This window comes from Carassius carassius, chromosome 22 (assembly GCF_963082965.1).
Source record: "Carassius carassius chromosome 22, fCarCar2.1, whole genome shotgun sequence".
In the NCBI taxonomy this organism is placed as follows: Eukaryota; Metazoa; Chordata; class Actinopteri; order Cypriniformes; family Cyprinidae; genus Carassius; species Carassius carassius.
Genome location: NC_081776.1, coordinates 23,626,927 through 23,648,498, shown reverse-complemented (window position 1 = coordinate 23,648,498; position 21,572 = coordinate 23,626,927). Strand labels below are relative to the sequence as shown.

The 21,572-nt window shown below is 37.9% G+C and overlaps 1 long non-coding RNA gene across 1 annotated transcript; it reads left to right on the top strand.

Moving 5' to 3' along the window:
- Positions 1 to 16,547: 16,547 nt before the first annotated feature.
- Positions 16,548 to 18,219, top strand: LOC132099167 (uncharacterized). The gene is made up of 5 exons (XR_009423039.1): positions 16,548 to 16,875; positions 17,231 to 17,291; positions 17,735 to 17,785; positions 17,854 to 17,918; positions 17,997 to 18,219. It is a non-coding gene; the product is annotated as an uncharacterized LOC132099167 (long non-coding RNA).
- The last annotated feature ends 3,353 nt before the right edge of the window (positions 18,220 to 21,572 follow it).

Here is a 21,572-nt window from a genome sequence, read left to right as displayed (position 1 = left end):
CTGAGGGCAGACAAAAGGTTTCTCTCCAGTGTGAATTCTTACGTGAACCTCGAGGTTTGCGTTGTTTTTGCAATCCTTTCCACAATGAAGACACATGAAACGCTTCTCTCCGAAGTGAGTTGTTACATGATTCTTAAGGTGACTGCTGTCTGTGAAACTCCGTCCACACTGATGACATTTAAAACCGTTCTTTCTGAAGTGAATCCTCCTGTGTTTATTGAGGTCGTCTTTATATCTAAAACTCTTTCTACACTGATCACATTTAAACGGCTTCTCTCCAGAGTGACTTCTCATGTGAGTCTTAAGACTTCCTTTTCGTATGAAGCTCTTTCCACAGTGATTACAGGTGAAAGATTCCCCTCCGGTGTGAATCCGCATGTGGACATTCAGGTTTCCTCTTTGAGTGAAACTTATTCCACACTGTTGGCAAGTGAAAGGCTTCTCTCCATTATGAATTCTCATGTGAACATTAAGGTTTCCTCTTTGAGTGAAGCCTGTTCCACACTGCTGGCAGATTAAATGGCGTCTAGTTTTTGCTTTAAATGGTGTCTTTTTTGTCTTTGAGCAACTAAAATATTTCCCCCCAATTATGAAATCCTGATCTTTGTCATTCTGAATTGTCACTTCAATTTCCTTCAGTTCTTGACTCTCCTCTCTCAGCTTCATCAGGTCTAAAGCACAAAAAAAAGTAAGTCAATTCTAGATTCAGGGCAGAAACAATAGATATCTAAACCAACAACAAAAAAAGCTTTAAAGCATCCAAAAAACCAACAGCATCAAAACCACCATCAAGTATACTAAATCTGGGGTTCCCAAACTTCTCCATTCCAGAACCAACGTAGACAAGTATAAACTACCTAAAGACCGTACGCGAGACAGTTCAGAAGTACTGCAAGATCAATCTGAATCAAATCATTAGATGCATATGAATTATTTAATAAAAGTTATTTTATTTTATAGTACAGCTATATTATTATCATACAAATATTTGCATTTTAATATCTTCATTTACAGGTGTTGAAGAGAATCTAAAATGCATCCATATAAACTTGAAACACTCTCAAATCTTGATATGAATTGTAATTCGCATTGCAAGGCTTGTTAAACTGGAAATGCTCTCGCGCTCATTCAATGTGTAATGCTTTTTTACAAAAATACAGTTTTTTCCTTATGTGTTGGTAACTCTTAGGCCAATATCTCTGGAAGACAACAGTGCTGATATGAACAGATATCAATAAACATGGAACCGCTTTCCATGACATTTGAATTCTTGTGTATAATGCAGAATATAGCACAGGGATTGCAGTGAATGAATTATTAATAATGCACATCAAATTATCTGCTGCAGAATCGTGTGTTGGAGATTCGTATTATATAAATAAAGTGGCAAATCAGGTTTTTTTCCTACCAAACAATGCACTCTATGTCACTTCATAAAACTGAGGTTAAACCACTCGAGTCGACTCAGTGCAACTTGTAAGATCCATGTGAAGAATACAACAACCAACATGTCAGGCTCCATGACAAACTAAACGCTTTAGTTAGGATACTCATATGCCATTCTTCAATAAAAATGCATTTTAGGATAAGCATAAGGATAAAAATAATGAGTTCAGCTTTGAGAATAAAAACCAACCTGTTTGTGTCTCAGTATCTTCGTGTTTGACTCCGAATTCTTCAATCTTCAACTCTTTACCCTCCTCTTTAATAAACTCCATCTTTATAATAGTGTCACATGGATTTCAGTTGCTTCACCAAGAGTTTTTCTTTGTCCTGTTTAAGATAAAAATAATTAGAAAAAAACAACAAGTACATTTCTGTGCAATGACTTCTAGATTATTTAATTTAATAAATGACACTTATTACATACCACTGATCTATATACATGACTGGAATGTTTATTCCCTCACATTTATAGAAAATGATCTGATTTTACGAAGAATGCATTACCTAACTTACGTTAGTGAGGGTTTTAATATGACCTCTTTCTGTACGTCCTAAACATTTAAATGGTTATTTGTTTAAAGTCAGAGATTTCCCCTGCTTACTAAAAGTAAAAGTTAAACTTCATAACAGAAGAGAATATCAGATCAGCAAACAGATGAGACGCCTCAATATTTGCATTACAAATATCAAAATGATTCTTCTGAAAAATGAATAGATTAATGTTATGTAAGACATGTATATAAACTCAATTCACTGTAATGTTAGTAAAGTCAAGTCACTTTTATTGTCTCATATTTCCACAGCACATGTGCCTTGGTGAGTGAAATTCTTGGGAGCTTGCTCCCGAAATTGTAGAAACAATTAACATAATATAACTATATTGTATTTTTTTATATTATGTTTAGTATTTAATTAAAGGATACAAATAGAGAAATGGGGTAGGACCTAAAAAGTTTTTATGAACATCTTCCTACTCCTTTTGAAGATGAGAATTTCTAATTTGAATTATTTACAATAATATGGAAAGAATGTGCTGCGAAGTACATGACTTAATTTGGCTGTTATTTTAATTTTAATTTTATATATGTATGCATGTCTGGATATATATATATTTTTTAATTAAAAGTTTGTAAACATTCCAACGTCTCTGGGTGGGCGGGGCTTAGCTGGAGGCAAAAAGAGGTGGGGACGCAATGTTGACAAGCTTAAGCTAGCACGTTTTAGGAGGGTTTTATTAAACATGGATGCAGAAGAAGGTTCGGAACTGTCCGAATATGTACAGTCCCTGACTCGTCGGGACCGTGACAGCTTTTTTTTTTTTTACTCTCGCGGATGGAAGCAGGCTACCTTACCCCTTATGCCATATGGCCATATGAATTACTTTCGGGTGGTTTGGGAAATTTTGTCAAGGCTTATTTTCTAATGTAACCTATCGCTGGGCTAACTATGATTAGCAATGTGTATTATTTTAAGAGACCATTCAAAGGATGGCACACACATCTATCGCTGTATGTTTGTTTAACATTTAAACTAACTAGTGCGCTGAAGGTTGGCGACTTTTCACCTATAAAAATGAAACTTGCTGATTTACTAAATAAAACCAACACACCAGTTCATATGCATGATTATTTTACCTGATATAAAGTCTGCACTGCAAACATGAGCATTATTTATTATCATCTCCGTCCAGTCTGTACGCCGTATTGCATTCTACCACAATCGTCTTCTTGATTTCTGTGAAGGAATGTCTGCCGGGATCCGGTAAAACTTTAGTTTTGAAACAAAAGTGCTGTTCCTTCTATTCTGGCAGCCAAAAACCCAACAAGAAGACATTTTAAAGTCAAAACCTCAAACTTTTAGCGCACCTGCTATGAGTTCTGCCTTATGTTTTGCCTCCAGCTGGAGCGGTGACGTCACAGTGACGTAGGCGATTTGTCGGTACACGATCCGTTCTACGCATGCGTAGTAGACTCTTTAGAAAACGCACATGCGCAAATGATAATTCTGTTTTGTGACGATTTACGACGCTGCACGATCCGTTCCACGCATGCGCATATTTGTACCGCGAGACTTTAATTCCCTCACTGCGAAAGAAAATGGAGTTCAGCGGAAGAAATGAGAAGTTTGCCCTTTACAAAGCCGTTAGGCAATATTTGGTTGACGGGTTAGTGGATACGGCGTTAAAGAAGAAGGTCTCACGAATGGCTGCAAATTTCGTTATAAGAGGTAAGTGAGTGTGGGAATTTGAAATAATATTAGCTAGGGCTGGGTACCGAGTTCGATACTTTTTAGGTACCGACCGAATTGCCTCAATACTATTGAAAAAATGACTTCTTGTTTGGTATCAGATTCCGATACCTAAAGATTTAACTTGTCAACGTCAGTGCTTAAACAAATACGTAAGAAATGCACAACGACACACCTAAAACATACTCCTATGAGGCGCACACACACACACTAAAGATGTGGAAAAGTCTATCAAAGGTGTGGCTACATTTCTCCAGGCTCGATGCCAACAGCGCGCAATGCAGTATTTGCAGTAAAATAATTACTCCAAAGATTGGTACCACGACAGATATGATGAAGACCTTGACAGTGCACGGAGTAAACATAAGAGCAGAAAGTTGTTCCGTCTCCGACTGGTAAATGAAGAGATATACTAAGTAGACATCCAAAAGGCCCTTTTTACCATAGACATTTATAGAAAGGCTAGATAGCTTACCGGCGCTGAGAGCCAATGGGACCCGACGACGTCACACGGCGGCCATCTTAGGACAGGACCGCTCGTCCAGTTATAACATTAAAGTCTATTGTGCATGTAGTGCTGAAATAACTATATTTTGCTCAATTTTCAACCGATTTTCAAACGGCTTGGTGTGTCATAAACTTCAGGGATGCGGCTATTTAACTGCATACTTGTGAAAAATTATAGCCACGGAGTTTATTAAGAAAATAGTATATTAAGTAGACTAGACAGGTAAAGTACTAGGTATACCCATACACAACATTGAGGGTATGGACTAAAATACAGTATAAAATATATTATCATTTTGATTCTATGTACTGCAAGTATGCAAATATATGTAGCCAATCTTGTAATGTTGTCTCAGTTACACTATTCCTAGCAGAACTTGTATTACTAAGTATCCTAATAATAGTCATAATATTTTCTTTTCTTACTTGTGAAAGGTGATCCCACGCGTTCTGGTTTGGAGGCTCCGTGCGTTGGTGCTGCCGTAGGCGGCACAAAAATCAGGCATTTTCCACAAGCGTAATCAGAAGTTCTGTAAACAAAAAACCAACAAAGTAATCCAAATGTAAAGATATTTTTAAGAAACCAAACCACTTGGAAATCATGTGTAACTCAAAGCTATGTTGAAACGAAAGACTAACCCTGCCTCTCCCACCAATTTACAATTGCTTGGTGACTCACTTACGACCTCTTCACTGCTAGCCAGCAAATAAATACAACCACATCCACAAAATGACATTTAGACAAAAGATTAGGTTGTCAAGAAACGTTGTTGGTCTCAGGAAACCTGTTAATAATTGAAAATGTCGACTGTGGTATCACTTTAGAGTAGAGGGCAGCCATGAAACACACAGCTACGCTGCAATGTTAAGCGTTTCTCAAAACGTGAAGCTACAATTTAAACATCGGCATCAGCACAAATCATAGCCACGTTAATAAGGTTTGTAATAAACCAAATTGTTTGTAAATCCGTCAAGAATTCAGCAAGTTACGAGCATTTTAGTTGGCGTATGTCACTCACCTTCCGTCCACAGCAGCAGGGAGCAGCAGCGCAGTCTCCTGACCTAAGATGGCCGCCAAGTGACGACACAGCTGACTCCGCCTTGAGCCATCTAGCCTTTCTATACATGTCTATGCTTTTTACCGCCACACGTACCGCCGCAGCGGCGGTATAAAGTGCATTTGCAGCCTTTGACCGCTGAGTGGTGCTTTAACCAGAAGTTATCTAACAAGCGCATCAAAGCACATTTTCGCTAATAGACGTCAGTTTTGCCTCACTGATGTGTTAGATTTGATGGCTTCAGTCAGGGAAAATGAAAGAAAAACACTGTAGTTAAAATATTTAATATTTAATATCCACAAACGAAAGTTTGGTACTTATGAAGTTATGTGCATTTCTTAGAACGAATTCAAGCAGGATGTCAAGCCTGTGCCTGAACCTGTGATTATATTTTCTCTAATCTACATGGTATTAAACCATATTTTAGATTTGACACATTTAAAAGGTGTGCAGTATTATTTATATTATATTATGTGTTATATTATTCAAAAGAAATTTTGGTTTACTTTGCATTGGAGCATTAAAAGTGGTAGCCTATTTTAGGGGGGTTGGCTACATGGATTAATATGCAAAATGTCAATATAAGGATTACTTTATCACAGAATATCTGTTTTCGGCGGCACTTGTTTAGTTTAAAAGAAGACATGTCAAGCTTTCTATAGATATCTCTCTCATGTATCTTCGTTGAGTATTCACGGAGTTACAGTTCATTTTAATGACGTGTTTGTAAATGAAGATCGGCGCAGACAAAGGCCGCAGACAGCACACCTTGTTTGTTATCTTTATTTTATAAGTGCACAAAGTTTTGTTGTTATTATGTCTGTATCCAAAAAAAAGTAGACCCTTTACAGATTCGATTGATGTATTGCTCTTATCTGTACGATTAAAACTGAAAGTGTAATTTAAGTTCTTTTCGGGGTTATCAGGAGAAAATGACTCCTAACGCGTATCCGCGTTAATCGACTCCAGAGGGTTAATAAAACAACATGCATTTTTGTTATTCGTTACCTGTCCTTTAACATTTGTCCGTAAACTGATTAAGAAATTGTTGCATGTTTAAATGTGAAGCACTGTATAATGTCGTTCCCGTTATTTAGGCCTAATTTGCCTAAAACAAGAAACGAATAAAATTAAACCGGCACGATTAAATCTTTGAAACTCTAAAGAATTAATAAAACGTCCTCACAATTAAACTCAAGTTCTCTCATTATAATCAACAACATTCACACGAAGTAAAAAAAAAGCTTTAGTAATTGACAACTAAAGCAATTTTAAAGGGAACCTTCTTTACTTGTTTTTAAAGTAGGGTAATATCATATAGCCTAAAAAAAAAATCCCAGTTTTTTATTTTTATTTTAGAAAAAAAAATCTGATTTATGACACTATGGTGTCAAATCATCTGAACACAGTGTCAGAACATTTCATCATAAACAGAACGAGCATCAGTTCACTGATGGGGATCGTGTCCAGTGTATCCATCACTGTGTTCTGTTGTCTTTTGTTGGATCGTTCCACTTGTGTCCAGTGTTAATGTTTTTATTAAAATTCTGTATTGACTGCATGGTCATATTATCGAATTATTTACTGCCATGATGCGACCTACAAAAGTAAAGCTTGGCGAGTCGATGAACGAGCATTGCTGCAGGTTGATTTTCGGCGGATGTGCTGTGCTTTTGTTCCCGCGGTCGTCTTCATTTCGTCGGGTGAAACATCTCTCTCACTCCGCAGCAGAGTCTGTGAGAAGCAACAACTTCCCCTCCACGCGCTCTGATACCAGAAACATAACATAGCATATAAAATAATAATAATAAAAAAATAACAGGAGAGTTTCAAAGTGGCTTAAGCTATTTTGTGTAAACTTTTTTCCCTAAAGCCTATCACATGCCAAACTAATAACATTGTAAGCATTACATCTTTAATTGCTGCTTTCTGCTGTGAAAATTTTGTTTGTGATGAAAATAACAGTATATTTTTGTCAGCATCGATTAACTTCAATATTTCACAATCAGATAGCATGCTGATAATGTAGTAGCACTGTAAGATTACATTTGTTTGAACGCATTATTGCGAAAGCGATTGAGTGTGAATCTGTTTAAATCATGCTTTAACCCGAAAATAATCAGTAAAAGAAACAGACAAACTCTTAACATCCCGCTCGACTCTTGCAGTCAACCTTCTGATCAAGCTAAATATGTTGGCTGTTGGCAATAATTTTACTCGTGATAAGAAGCTCATATTCAAGTGTTTGTGCAAAAATTATTAATGTGCATTAATGACAGGGAGGCGCCGTCTCATCACTTTAATTTTTCATGATAATGAATGTATAATTTTTTAATTAACATAATATCGTGGTGTCTCACATAGGTACATTAAAAATATATCTACAGAAAGCTTGAAATGTTTTTAGACGAAAAGGAATAGTGTAATGTGTGAATGTTGCATTTCTCTCGTCGGAGAGAGCCAGCACTGTGAATATAATCAAAACAACAGTCGTATATAAACCGGTTCAGCAAGTGAAAGCCTCATAACATAAGACACTGTCCATATGAAAGAGCAATTCACACTTTTATCTCGACCCCCATAATCCATGAATAACTACCCAAAACCCAACCCCCTCCAGCTGAACAGAATTGGGTCTGTGTTTTGGCTCTGAGGAACGGTGTGTTACTGGGCTGAAACATGCTTGCACTCAGAAGTACTCTTTGTATTCATAATTTTCTCGCAGCCCATATTATTATTTTCACAAGACCATAATGATAATAACAAATCATCAATTAATAAATAATCATTATTTTACGAAAATCATTGTTATTTGTGATCGTGGATGTTTGCGGGAGGCTTTAAGACCAAGCGGAATCCTCTGTTCCCGCCTCACAGCGCACGGGTCTCGAGGCTTCACTGTCTGTGGTTTGACTTTACTGAATCAGATTGAGGCCAATACAACTTATTGATCATGAGCCCAGGGCCAGCGCAAGCTCAAATGCCGCTCTAGGCAGAGCACAATCATGCCGCCCCCTCACATTCACAATTAGGGATCCTTAAGATGCATGTAAACAATTTTTTTAAATCTATGAAATTACACTAAAATAAAAACGTGCAAGCATGTTTTCAGAGTTTTTAATTTTTCATTCTGCAAAAAGGTGAAAAGGGTAGCCTACACAATGCAACAGCTAAGTATAAATTCTGTTTTATAGGCTAATAGATAGTGTACAGAATACAACTAAACATGTGCACTCAACTTTTTAGCTCACAAAACTGGAGTTTTCGATTGTTTTCTTGACTGATACACACATTCACACACATTCACACACCTTCATTTCAGAAGTTTGCGCGTCGGGCTTTCGCAGCGGCAAACACTTTGATTGCGTCCTCGAGTTTAACTTGTACTTCGGAGATCATTTTTATCAGTTTAAGCTTTGAGAAACTGCGTTCTCCATAGCTCACAGTGACAGGGAGAGTGAGAAGCACTCTCAATGCTACAAAAACATTTGGAAAATTGTTTTCCATCCCTTTTTCACAGATGAATTTAAGCGCATCCAGTGGTTTAGATCCAGCAACCAGGTGTCTTCCCTAAAGCAGTCAGCTCTTCAAACAATTCATGTCCATCAACATCCGCGAGTCTCCACGAGTCAGGGCCTTTTCCAGTCCTAAGAAATCCTGAAGGCTATTCTATTCTCCTTTTCTTTGAGAGATGCGATGTCATCTAAAAATCCAAATACGCGCCCATGGTCTCTAAGCAGCGAAAAGCGCTCTTCCACGGAGGCGATTACTCATGACCAGATAAATTTATTCGGTTTGACATTTTTGAATATACATTAAAGTATTTTGCATACATATAGACCTACTAATAGGGCGCTGCCGTGCGGGAATTTTTATTCGAAATGTAAAGTTTTTTTATTTATTTATAGCTTTTATTTTATTTATACCTAATGTGAAACAATCAAATAAATTAATAATTCTCTCTCTCTCTGTCATGGTTCTGCCTTCATGTCCTGATTTTTCTCTAGTCTTGTGGCAGGATCATGACAGGCCCGTGTTTTGTGTACAAGCACATGGCCTTGTCTTTGGGCCATGTGCTTGTGTTGTCTCGTTTCCTTGCCCCGCCCCGCCCCCCTTGTTACTCTAGTTTTGTCATCATTGATTTACCTGTTCCACCTGTTGTGTTCATTAGTAGCCTCCCTTTATAACCTTGTGTGTTTCTCTGTCCCTTGGTCGGTTCATTGTTTAATATTGCCTATTTCTGTCAAATGTTGTTAACTGTTAATGTATGTGAGAGCTGTAAGTAAGTCTGTAGAGAGTCTTGTCTAAGTTGTTGTTTGATCCTGTTTTAGTCATAGTCTAGTTTGTAGTGTTAGTCTAGTTTTGTCATCTTTCGTCTGTCTAGCCCTTGTTTTGCCCCCTCGTGGGTTTTGTTTTCCTGTTTTGAATAATAAACCGTGTTGCTGTGACATCTGTCTGCATTTGGGTTCATCCTCCACCATCCTCATCTCTCTCTCTCTCTCTCTCTCTCTCTCTCTCTCTCTCGCTTCTCTCTCTCCGCCTTGGCTGAGCTGCCTAGTTCGCCTATAGGCACGCGCCGGCCCTGCATGAGCCCAACATTTAGCACGGCAGGAAAATTATTTATTCACACTTTATGGTTGAAATAATATTTTAGTTCACAACTTTAAGTTCCGTTGTTTAAAAAAATGCTTTATTGGCTAATGTTTCATAAACCTTCGGTTGCTCTAAAATGCCATTGTTAATTTCTAAAATGTTATGCCATTGTTAATTTCACAGTATTTTTACCACCTAAATGACTAATCTTTAAAGTCACAATTCTATAATGGTCAAAATTAGTCAGGCCAATGGTATTTTTTTTAATGACATTATTTTATTATTATTATTATTATTTGAATAATTGTAGCTTACATAAATAGGTAAAGCAAAACAAATATTCGGATTGTCCCTTATTTTTTCCCTTGTTTTCCTAAAGAATAAACACGTATTTTTTACAAGAATAAACATGATAACATATTATTAATTAATAAAAAATAATTTAAGCAATTAAAACCTTTTTTTAAACTTGAATTTAAATACTATTAAACTAACTTTTAAATTCTCAAGGAGTTTATAAGTAAAAAAAAGTTCTAAATGAACTTGTTAACAATATAATTAGAACTAACAATATAATTCGATTTTTTAAAATGAACAATTCCTGTATAAAATGGGACAGCAACCTTTATATCAGTGGTTCTCAACCTTTTTTTCCAGCGGGCCGCACTATGGTCTAAGTGCAAGTCTACGCATATAATTTACATATTACGTCAGCAATACAAGCCAACCTGATTTATAATATTATAGCCTAACTATTATGATATATAATCTATCACATTCATTGAAATAAACAATTCTACTCCCCATAAATAAAACACCTGATGCTGTCGGGAGCTGACCAATTTTGTGAGATTCAGCTTGAAAGGAATAACACAAAGAAGTTGTGATTGTAACGCCTGTGTTATACTTTCCGTATGAGCAATCCGGATGCAGACACGGCCAGCGCGGACGCAGACTTCATCAATTTATACTTCTGAATGCGCAGGCTGATGGTCCGCTCTGCAATTGCCCATAATTATTGCACATCTGACTGTCTTTATATTCTTTTACTGACGGATTGCACAGGTTCGAGTAGCAATGAACTTCTTCACTCTGCCTGCACATGTGCAATTTTGCTTTTGAAGCCTACTGATCACGCGCACCTGTCCGCGCGGTCGTCTGCTCATGAGCCTCATCACACACTCTCCAATGACGATAAGGATTGTTACATAGTGTATGGTGTTTCCATTTATCAGAACTTCTTCAAGTGAGTTGCGGGGCAAAAAAACTAACAAACGAAAATCCAGCACTTCTCCTTCAATACTGATACTGCGACTAATCACAGTTTGTACATGTTCATTCGCTGGCATTTTTTGAATTTCTTTTTTTTCTCCCTTCAAAAACAAATGTGTCAATTCTGATGCGCAATTTTACCTTAAAGTCATTTACCTAATGGCTGTTGATGACTATTTGAATTGAATTCTGAAAAGTGCGCGCTTGTATGTGTTCGTTAAATGCTTATGCCAGTGCTCATGTCTGAAAATAATATATGAAGAAAAAACATTAGGATATAGCTTATATTTCATTAGTAGCATAATTTTTTTTTTACTTGATGTAAATAATAAAATTTTAGAAAATTATAAAAAAAAAAAATTCAGCATGTGGTTCGGGCCTCATTTGAATTCGTGACGGGCCGCGGGTTGAGAACCACTGCTTTATTGCAAACATTTTTAAATCGTCCACAGCTGAGTTTTGCGGGAGGCTGATCTGCGCCAGAGCGCGTGAAGTGAATGTAATGAAGTCATTTTCAGATGCAATGAAAAAAAAAAAAAACATGGATAACCTTAGTCCCAGGCTCTGTTCTGAAGTAAAATAATTATAATTACTGTTAACCAAGAGTAACACATTTTAAACACATTTTAACGGATTAATTGCCTATTTTCATTTGCTGAATGTTTTCTTTATTTTTTGTTTTTTAAACACACTAAAAATTAAATTAAGTTTGTCAGAGGAAAAAAATATGAGTCGTGTATAGGTTTCATTTTAACGGATCAATCACCTATTTTCGTTTGCTGCATGTTTTTTTTTAAACACGCTAAAAAATAAATCAGAGTTTGTGAGAGGAAAAAAATAGGCTATAAGAAAATATTTTACAACAAATCCTTTAAATTTAACAAATTTATCAGAACAAACCAATAATTAAAAATATAAAATTCTAATGGATAAATATAATTGCAGTATATAATAATATAGGCTAAGTAATAAAACAAAAAAAACTAAATAATAATAACTTAAAGCTAAGCATAAGGTAAGGTTTGGCTTTCTCAATCGGGAGAAATCAAACGTTAACATATTTGTGATGTTCCCATTTAAAGCTTAACTATTATTCATGAGGTAAATAGGCTGTGTGCGTTTCAGTATCGAGGGAAAAAAAATCATAATTAACAATATGTCAAAGTGCTCACGCCGAATGTCTGGTGAAGGACTGCTGTTTCCAGTGAATATGTGCGCGAGGCACCAGCACGCTCAAACAGCTGAAACAAATAATACTTAATTTTTGGTCACACATAAGGCATAATTCAAAAATGCTGGTAGTTTGAAAAATCAAGAATAATAACAGAGTTAATACTAATTATTGCTAAATGCTGGACCGTTCCCATTTCGCTCTGCATATGGAACCTGAAGATTTTTTTAAACCAAGAATGAACCGAAATGAAAATGAAATTAAAACATTTAGCTTATATATATATATATATATATATATATATATATATATATAGGCCTTGTATTTATTTACTGTTTAATAAAAATAGCATGCATATGATCCTTTGTGTTAAGGTCTTCCTTTAATTTTTGTTTAGTAGACTGTAGCCTAAGACTATCCTACATTTAAAAAATTAACAAATTGTAAAAAAAATAGTTTTTTTTTTAAATGTTACAATGTTATATCATAATGTTATTGTTGTTTTACTTCCTTCTTTTATCTCACTTCACAGTTACGTTCATTTCGCAATCCGTCCCTTTGCGCACCTGGCGGTAGTTTCGCGAATGATTTTAACACGCGACTGAATTACAGTTACCACCGCGGCGGTACACGCGGCGGTAAGCCCCAGATAGGATGGCCACCTACTGTACCTTGTTGATCACGCTGACAGTGTTTATATTGCAATAATTAAAAAATGTGTTGGTTACTCAGATTTTTTTTTCCAGTAAGGAAAAGTGATCAAATCGTGAACTTAACGTGTAATGTTACAAATGATTTCTGTTTCAAATAAATGCTGTTCTTTTGAAATTCTAATTCAAAGAATCATGAAAACATTTATCATAGTTTCCAAAATATAAAGTTGCAAACTGTTTTTATATTTCTGAAGGAAATGTGACACTGAAGTAATGATTTTGAAAACTCAGCTTTGACATCACAGGAATAAATTACATTTTGAAATACATTCAAATAAGATTTTAAATTATAATACTATATCACAATGTTACAAGTTTTACTGTATTTTTGATCAAACAAATTCAGCTTTGGTGATCATGAGCTCTTTATAAAAAAAGTGAACTAGCTAAGGAGCATGAGTCAAACTGAAAAATAAAACCAAAGTTTTCTGAGGTAATGTGTTATGTAATCTTGCTAAAAATGGATTTCATAAAATTGGTATTAAAAAAAAGTATCGTTCAGGAACCATTATCAAAATTGTTTGAACAATTCCCAGCCCTAATATTAGCATTGTTTTAGTTAACACGTGTGAGCATGTTAGTAACGTTCCATCTAGCCAGAACCCCCAACATTTTTCACCACGCGTGTTAGCATCCCTGAACAAAGGCACATGCACGTAAGTGCTGTATTGTAATACCAAACAAAGCAGCAAAATCATTAATGTAAAAACTTTGTATGTCTATCACAGATAATAAATTATTCTACACTGGCCCCAGTGCACAATTCATGAGACTTGTTGTGCTGTCTGATGAGCAGAGGCGGGCTGTCCTGGAGGAGTGCCACAACAACCCTGGCACAGGGAACCATGGGGGCATGAGGGCGACCATGGACAGGGTTGTTGTGGGGTACTACTGGGATAACATAAAGGCAGATGTGGCAGATTGGGTACATTTTTGGAACTTTCATGGAAATTAACATTATGGCTCTCAGGTAATGAATTGATTTAATGGCTTTTTTTGACTTCAGATTTGTTTAAATAATAAATGTATCCATCAGGTCAAAAGCTGTCACAGATGCCAAAAGAAGGACCCCATAAAGACTGTGTCTCCTGCCCTTCACCCTATTAAGGTAGAGCATATCCTTGGTGTACCACTTGAAGCAACAAGTTAGGTGATGTGGTAATATAACATATCTCTACAGGTGAAAGAGCCGTGGGAGGTGAAAACCATGAAAGACCATCAATACATCCTCACGGTGACGGACCTCTTCACGAAGTGGGTTATCGCTGAGCCTTTGAAGTGTGGCTCCAGCACTGAGGTGGCTGAGGCACTTGTGTCAAAGCTCTACACATTTGGTATGGTCCGGAAAATCATCACTGACAGGGGCCGTGCATTTGTTAACGAGGTATGTGTACTTATAGCCCTCTCCCTTCACACAGGACATATGACATCACAATTCATGCTATTTTAAGCGTTCATTGTTCATTTCTGAGATCAATAAATATTGAAAATAACCATGTGTGTCTGAATTATTTACAGCTTAATGCACACATATTTGCGGCGCTGAACATCAAGCATGCAATCACAAGTGCATACCATCCCCAGTCAAACGGCCAAGTAAGTGTGCCATCATGACATCCCGCAAAACAGTAAAGTCAACCTTAGCCAATGTATACTAAAGTGCATGTAATATTTCTGTTCTATGTTGAAAGATGAGAGAACTAATCAAAATGTAAAGAGGACTCTCAGAAAATATGTGAATCAGCACCATGATGATTGGGACATCCACCTGCAGGCCATAGTTCATGGAATAAACACTGCAAAACAGGTTATTATTCAAAATGACTAGATAACGTATATTGCATACATGTTTTAAGAGTAATTTGAAAACAATGAAACAATGAAAACATTTTGTTTCGATTTAGAGATCCACCAAGTACAGCCCGTACTTTTTAATGTACAATAGGCACCCCCGTCTACCACAGGAATTAAATGTCTGTGAGACAGACGCTGCCTTTGAATTGGCAGACCCAGAGGAGGAGCTGGAGCTAAAACTAGCTGGAGTCAAGGCCCTCAATGAAACGGTTTGTTCAGAGTTGTGTGGATGGCTTGTTCAATTTGAATAAGAATGTACGCATAGTAATATATTCTTATCTTTAAGGTACGGGAAAACATTGAAAAGGCACAGGGGAAACAAAAAAAGGCTTTTGAGGCAAAAAAAGGAAAGGGGTTCGCCAGTGCTCACTTAAGGCAGGGGACTAGGTCCTAATTGGGGAGCTCAAAAAGAAGGTGAAGAAGGGAAATTGTTTGCAGGATCTCCACCAAGGGCCATTCACCCTCACATCCCTGACAGAGAAGGGTGTGGCAAGTGTGGCTATGTTAGGGAAAATACAGAAAGTTAATGTTGCGCAGCTAAGGCCCTACTTTCGGCCACAAGGTATTGTAGTAATACTATTTGGTGACATAGCAAATATAAACATGACACTTGACAATGACGATTAGTATTTACTTTCCTGTTGTGTAGATCATGGCCATGAATCTGAGGGCAGCCAAAACAATGCAGAAGACATTGGACTGGTGGACCACCAGTATGCCAATAAAGGTCCACTGTGGTCCAAGAGGTTGTGTCCTCAGCAAGAACAAGTGGTGAGTGCCAAACTAAACGGGATAGTTCACGTGCACAGCTTGTTGGTGTGCTTTAAATAATAAATGCATGATTGCTCATTCCTAACAGGGATATTTTTTATTTCTAGCTGACCTATGTGCTGGACAGAACACGTCCAGCAAAAGAAATTGTTGTTCTGGATGGTCCAGTTTGTCTTCCAAGGGAGGAATTTTGGAGCCTGGGGCTAGATGAACAGGTGGAGGGCAATGTAAGGGGATATTGCTGTAAAGAGTTTGGATGGTTCTAATGCTTTTATTGTAATTATGCAAAACATTCTGTGCTTTCAGATTGGGAATGTGTGCTTCAGACTGGTAGAGGAGGCAGCCAGGAGACATATGTATTTGTATTTAACTTGATGACTTACACATAAATTTGTGCAAAAGTGAGTATGTACACCTCTCACATTTTTCCCAAATACTTTGTCTTTTCATGGGACAGCACTATAGAAATGAAACTGTTCTGCATCTTAAGGTAGTCGCTGTACAGCTTGTATAACAGTATAGATGTATTGTCCTCTAAAAATAACTATACATACCGCCATTAACGTCTAAACAGCTGGCAACAAAAGTGGAAGGTGGATTCAAAAGTGGTTCACTGTGAGGTGTACTCTCTTTTGTTGCCAGCTGTTTAGTTAATGGCTTTAAGTAGAGTTATTTTCAGAGGACAATAAATCTATACTGCATAACAAACTGTACACTGACTATCTTAAGATCCATCAAAGTTTTATTTCTATAGTGCTGTACCATGAAAATATAGAACAGAATATTTGCTAAAATGTGAGGGGGGGTACGTACTTTTGTGAGATGAAACGCAGACATACAATTTTATTCAGGGAATGGATGTCCACATTGCTGACCTATTTGAAGTCCCTAAATGGAAACTAAGGGAACCAAGTCCAGCAGATACACCTCTTTAAGTGAAGATATGTCCAAGGAGATCTGAAAATAGTTTTGTTTTTTTCAAAGGACAATGTGGAATCTAAAGACATCATCATTTTGCCAGCATGGTCTAGGGGGTCACAAACAGCAAGCCACTACATGCTTTGTGTACAGTTACATTGTTTTTTAGTTTTTCTTCTATTTTTAAACCAGTTGGTGACCCTATAGCTGACATTAATAGGGTATGTTCTTCACAGGTGTTATTAGTTGCTAAGAAGGAGGCTATTTTTCTGGACTCATTATGTCCAAATGGGTTTGGAGATGAGAAATACCAAATCATATTTAGGTTTGAAACGCATAAGCAGAGGACATTAGTAAGGTTTGACCTGTGACCGATTAAGGCTAACACAGAGAACAGAAAGTGCATGTAGTTACATGCTACTATGGGAATTAAAGGTAATACATGATAGGGGGTGTTTTCTACATTTTTTTTTTAATTCATCCAGTTAAGCCTGAACAGCACTCTTAAAATCTTCTATCTGATGACAGTGTGTAACAGCCTTAACTTAAATACAGATCAAACTGAGTAAAATTGATATCCTGGACTGATATCCTGTTCAGGCAAAGCCTGGTTCTCTGGCTTCAGGTTTGAGTAAAAGCCTGGTTCTCTGGATTTAGTTTTGCATTATTTTTTTTTCCAGACAACTTGCAGGAGAAGTGGCTAATGGACCGTAGGTGGAGAAGACGGGCAAAGATTTTGATGTAACTTCGCTTACTATGTAATTTTGCCATTTTATTTTGTTCGTGGCCTAATGGTTAGAGAGTAGGACTGGCAATCGAAAGGTTGTGAGTTCGAGTCTCGGGCCGGCAGGAATTGTGGATGGTGGGAGTGCATGTACAGTGCTCTCTCCACCTTCAATACCACGACTGAGGTGCCCTTGAGCAAGGCACTGAACCCCCAACTGCTCCCCGGGCGCCACAGCATAAATGGCTGCCCACTGCTCCGGGTGTGTGCTCACAGTGTGTGTGTGTGTGTGTTCACTGCTCTGTGTGTGTGCACTTCGGATGGGTTAAATGCAGAGCACAAATTCTGAGTATGGGTCACCATACTTGGCTGAATGTCACGTTTTATTTATTTTTTTGTTCAGCGGACACTGTATATGGTTGTCAACATCACATCTGAGTAACTGTATATTACTTTTCAGCCATTTCCAGTTCAGTCAGATGGACAGAGCTGTGGGATATTCATGCTTATGGTAAACTTATACAATTTCTACTTTCTACTAATTTCTACTAAGATTCCAATATTACATGTGTATTACAGACTGACATCCCATCTATTCGTAAGTCGTGGTGTATCCAGATTCTGGAGAAATTCTCGATTGCAAGGTAGGACACATTTCAAGCAGAGAAACACTGCTCTGCTTTACAATTATGCTACATTAAAAGTACCATACTTTTGAATAGGCATGGGCAGAACTTTGGGCAGCGCTTTGCTTTCTGGACAGAGGAGGCAGAACAGCTGATGGCAGGCACCCTACCACCTATTTATAGGATTTATCGACCCCAAATAGTGAAGGTATGGCCAAACTAACCAGACAACCATTTTTACGTATGCATTCTATATAGGTAGGTCAAAAAAATTGAATATTGTGCAAAAGTGTGTGAATTACTGAATTAAAGGGTTAGTTCACCCAGATAGCAAAATTATGTTATTAATAACTCACCCTCATGTTGTTCCAAACCCGTGAGAACTCCGTTTATCTTCGGAACACAGTTTAAGATATTTTAGATTTAGTCCGAGAGCTCTCAGTCCCTCCATTGAAACTGTGTGTACGGTATACTGTCCATGTCCAGAAAGGTAAGAAAAACATCATCAAAGTAGTCCATGTGACATCAGAGGGTCAGTTAAAATTTTTTGAAGCATCGAAAATACATTTGGTCCAAAAATAGCAAAAAAGACGACTTTATTCAGCATTGTCTTCTCTTCCGTGTCTGTTGTGAGAGAGTTCAAAACAAAGCAGTCTGGATATCCGGTTCGCGAACGAATCATTCAGTTCACCAAATCGAACTGAATCGTTTTATACGGTTCGCATCTCTAATACGCATTAATCCACAAATGACTTATGCTGTTAACTTTTTTAATGTGGCTGACACTCCCTCTGAGTTCAAACAAACCAATATCCCGGAGTAATTCATGTACTCAAACAGTACACTGACTGAACTGCTGTGAAGAGAGAACTGAAGATGAACACCGAGCCAGATAACGAACAAAAGACTGACTCGTTCACGAGTCAAGAACCGTTTCTGTCGGACGAGTCCGATTCAAGAACCGAGGAGCTGACAATACTGCGCATGTGTGATTCAGCGTGAAGCAGACCGACACACAGGGCGTCTGAAATGAACTGATTCTTTTGGTGATTGATTCTGAACTGATTCTGTGCTAGTGTTATGAGCCCAGGTAAACCGAAGGCTTGAATCAAGGGCAATCATCGCAAATGACGCCATTACGTCGAGCGCAAAAGAACCGGTGAACCGTTTTCTTCAACCGGTTTATTGAATCGAACTGTCCAAAAGAACTACTGGTGATCTGAAAACCGATGCAACCGGTTCTTCACTCGTGAACGAGTCATTATCTGGCTCGGTGTTCATCTTCAGTTCTCTCTTCACAGCAGTTGATGTAGATGTTCTTCACTCCCTAATGTACACCTGGCCCACCACCACAACATCGGCCTCCAACACCTGTATGATGGACTCCACCTGCACAGAGTGCGTGTTTTTGCAAAGACCCTAAAGGATGCAGCCCTGGGCCGCAGACCATCATCACCAAGGCCCCTGTTACCGACTCCAGAATACCACCGGCCCATTAACCCCTACATGCCCAGACACACCCCTCCGACCCCGGTGAGGAAGGACATCGCCTGGACCAGGATCCCACATCATCCACCTACAGCTCCCCACAGAGCTGTGCACCTACAGTCACCAACCTCACATCCACCTGCTGCCCAACAAACCCCAGTCAGAAGGAAGAGACCGAAGGCCCCCCCACAGCAAGAGAAGCCCCCAGAGCTGAGAGCACAGAGCTATGCTGAAGCTGCAGCCCGCCCCCCCCGCTGCCCCCAGCAGTGAACTGAGTCAGATCAGAGAGATGCTGCAGACCCTGTGCACACAACTCCTCAGCAGATAAGGACAACACGCACAAACACATAAAAAAAAAAAATAAAATAAATTAAAATTTACACTAATGTAAATTGTTTAGCATGTACTGTACATTGTGACAGGTTATTTTCTCTCTGTCTTACAAAATAGGTTTATCTTTGATAATACTAATGCGTTCATTTAATATAAGTTGTTGGAATATTCAGGGTCTTTTTTCTTCAACTTTTGGTTCTAAAAGCACAGACCCTGAATTTCTTAAAAATATCAAAGATGCAGATGTTATCATTCTCACCGAGACCTGGTGTAGAAACGATGCTCTTACCTACTGTCCCTCAGGCTACTATGAAGTGATTGTGCCCTCAGTTAAATTAAGTACAGTACATCGTGGACGAGACTCAGGAGGAGTTCTGTTGTGGTACAGGGAGGATCTGGCCAAACACATTTCTGTCATCACACTCGGAAAATTTCACTGCTGGTTAAAACTAAACAAGCTAATTGGCATTTCAACCACTGACACATACCTCTGTGCCATCTATATTCCCCCAGCAGAATCCCCTTACCATGATGAAGAGTATCTGAACAACATCCACACAGAGATCAGCCGTTTCCAGGCCCAGGGAAGTGTGCTGCTGTGTGGAGACTTTAATGCAAGAACTGGATCTGAACCCGATAACATAGATCCAAAGGGCAATCAATATATCTTTGGTCAATATATACCTGGGTCTCACAAGAAATCTTCCAGCGAGAAATAATCTTGACCAAACTGTAAATAAAACTGGTTCTGGGTTAGTGCACCTCTGCCGAGCTTTAGGCCTGTACATCCTTAATGGCAGGATCCGAGGGGACTCTTTAGGGAGGTTCACGTGTTGTTCAGCTCTTGGAGCTAGTGTAGTTGACTACGCCATCACTGACATGGACCCCTCCTCCTTCAGTGCATTCACTGTCAAACAGCAAACTCCACTTTCTGACCATAACCAAACTAACATTTATATTAAAACAAATCACACACCAGAACAAATCAAGCTGGAAACCTGCAAAATGTTTCAGGTCCAGCAGAGATACAGATGGACTTCAGACAGCACAGAGAAATTCATCCATGACCTGAATTCTGAAGAACTGAAAAATCTAATCACAATATTTCTGAATAAAAAATTTGAAACAACTAAAGATGGTGTTAATCTGGCTACAAATGAAATCAATAACATATTTCAAAAAGCAGCATATATAAGTGAATTGAAAAAGAAAGGCAACAAATTCATTAGAAAAACACCAAAAGATGAAAAATGGTTTGACTCAGACTGTAAAACATTAAGAAAACAACTTAGAAAATTATCAAATCTGAAACATAAAGAACCATACGACACCGACATAAGAACTGAATACTGTTCAAAACTAAAACAATACAAAGACAAAATTAAAGCAAAAAAGCAACACCATCTGAACAAAAGTTTAGAAGAAATAGAACATTCAATAAATCAAAATCAGTTCTGGGATATGTGGAATAATCTGAGCACAACAAAACCACAAGATCTACCAATACAAGACGGAAACATTTGGACACAACATTTTGAAAATTTATATCAAGAAATCCCACCAAAACAGCTCAATGACAATTATGATCTGATCAAACAAAATCTACAAACTTATGAAGACACAATTAAAAATTATCAAAATCCACTTGACGTCCCAATTACATTTAAAGAATTGACAAACAAACTCAAAAGCCAAAAATGTAAGAAATCTTGTGGTCCTGACAGCATTCTAGGTGAAATGCTGAAACACAGCACACCTGAGCTTCAGACAGCTGTGCTCAAATTATTCAACATTGTACTTAGTTCAGGCTGCTTCCCTGACATCTGAAGCCGAGGACTCATTACCCCTATT